The following is a 2555-nucleotide window of genomic DNA, read 5'->3' on the forward strand; positions in this document are numbered from 1 at the left end:
CAAAGGGACTGGCCACAGGAAGCGGAACTGCCCCAAGTATTTGGCGGATAAGAAGGATGGCAAAGTGAACAAAGCTATATTTGATATACATGTTATTGATGTGTACTTTACTAGTGTTTATAGCAACCCCTCAATATTTGATACTAGTTCAGTTGCTAAGATTAGTAACTCGAAACGGGAGTTGCAGAATGAACAGAGACTAGTTAAGGGTGAAGTGACGATGTGTGTTGGAAGTGGTTCCAGGATTGATATGATCATCATCGCACACTCCCTATACGTTCGGGATTAGTGTTGAACCTAAATAAGTGTTATTTGGTGTTTGTGTTGAGTATGAATATGATTTGATCATGTTCATTGCAATATGGTTATTCATTTAAGTTAGAGAATATGTTCTGTTTACATGAATAAAACCTTCTATGGTCATACACCCAATGAAAATGGTTTGTTGGATCTCGATTGTAGTAATACACATATTCATAATATTGAAGCCAAAAGATGCAAAGTTAATAATGATAGTGCAACTTATTTGTGGCACTACCGTTTAGGTCATATTGGTGTAAAGCGCATGAAGAAACTCCATGCTGATGGGATTTGGGAATCACTTGATTATGAATCACTTGATGCTTGTGAACCATGCCTTATGGGCGAGATGACTAAGACTCCGTTCTCCGGAACAATGGAGCGAGCAACTGACTTATTGGAAATAATACATACTGATGTATGCGATCCGATGAGTGTTGAGGCTCGCGGCGGGTATCGTTATTTTCTGACCTTCACAGATGATTTGAGCAGATATGGGTATATCTACTTGATGAAACATAAGTCTGAAAGATTTGAAAAGTTCATATAATTTCAGAGTGAAGTGGAAAATCATCGTAACAAGAAAATAAAAGTTTCTATGATCTGATCGTGGAGGAGAACATTTGAGTTACGAGTTTGGTCTTCATTGGAAACAATGCGGAATAGTTTCGCAACTCACGCTACCTGGAACACCACAGCGTAATGGTGTGTCCGAACATCGTAACCGTACTTTATTAGATATGGTGCAATCTATGATGTCTCTTACCAATTTACCACTATCATTTTGGGGTTATGCATTAGAGACAGCTGCATTCACGTTAAACAGGGCACCATCTAAATCCGTTGAGACGACACCATATGAACTGTGGTTTGGCAAGAAACCAAAGTTTTCGTTTCTTAAAGTTTGGGGCCGCGATGTTTATGTGAGCTTCAACATGATAAGCTCGAACCCAAATCGGAGAAATGTGTCTTCATAGGATACCCAAAGGAGACAGTTGGGTACACCTTCTATCACAGATCTGAAGGCAAGACATTCGTTGCTAAGAATGGATCCTTTCTAGAGAAGGAGTTTTTCTCGAAAGAAGTGAGTGGGAGGAAAGTAGAACTTGATGAGGTAACTGTAACTGCTCCCTTATTGGAAAGTAGTTCATCACAGAAATCTGTTCCCGTGACTCCTACACCAATTAGTGAGGAAGCTAATGATGATGATCATGTAACTTCAGATCAAGTTACTACCAAACCTCGTAGGTCAACCAGAGTGAGATCCGCACCAGAGTGATATGGTAGTCCTGTTCTGGAGGTCATGTTACTTGACCATGACGAACCTACGAACTATGAGGAAGCGATGATGAGCCCAGATTCCGCGAAATGGTTTGAGGCCATGAAATCTGAGATGGGATCTATGTATGAGAACAAAGTGTGGACTTTGATTGACTTGCCCGATGATCGGTGAGCTATTGAGAATAAATGGATCTTCAAGAGGAAGATGGACGCCGATAGTAGTGTTACTATCTACAAAGCTAGACTTGTCGAAAATGGTTTTGACAAAGTTCAAGGTGTTGACTACGATGAGATTTTCTCACTCGTAGCGATGCTTAAGTCTGTCCGAATCATGTTAGCAAATTGCCACATTTTATGAAATCTGGCAAATGGATGTCAAAACTACATTCCTTAATGGATTTCTTAAAGAAGAGTTGTATATGATGCAACCAGAAGGTTTTGTCGATCCTAAATGTGCTAACAAAATGTGCAAACTCCAGCGATCCATCTATGGACTGGTGCAAGCATCTCGGAGTTGGAATATACGCTTTGATGAGTTGATCAAAGCATATAGTTTTATACAGACTTGCGGTGAAGCCTCTATTTACAAGAAAGTGAGTGGGAGCACTACAACATTTCTGATAAGTATATGTGAGTGACATATATTGTTGATCGGAAATAATGTATATTTTCGGGGAAAGCATAAAGGAGTATTTGAAAGGAGTTTTTTCAAAGAAAGACCTCGGTGAAGCTACTTACATATTGAGCATCAAGATCTATAGAGATAGATCAAGATGCTTGATTAGTTTTGTTAATAATACATACCTTGAAATGTTTTTGAAGTAGTTCAAAATGGAACAGTAAAAGAAAGAGTTCTTGCCTGTGTTCCAAGGTGTGAAGTTGAGTAAGACTCAAAGCCCGACTACGGCAGAAGATAGAAAGAGAATAAAAAAGTCATTCCCTATGCCTCAGCCATAGGTTCTATAAAGTATGCC

Source organism: Aegilops tauschii, chromosome 2 (assembly GCF_002575655.3).
Source record: "Aegilops tauschii subsp. strangulata cultivar AL8/78 chromosome 2, Aet v6.0, whole genome shotgun sequence".
NCBI lineage: Eukaryota > Viridiplantae > Streptophyta > Magnoliopsida > Poales > Poaceae > Aegilops > Aegilops tauschii.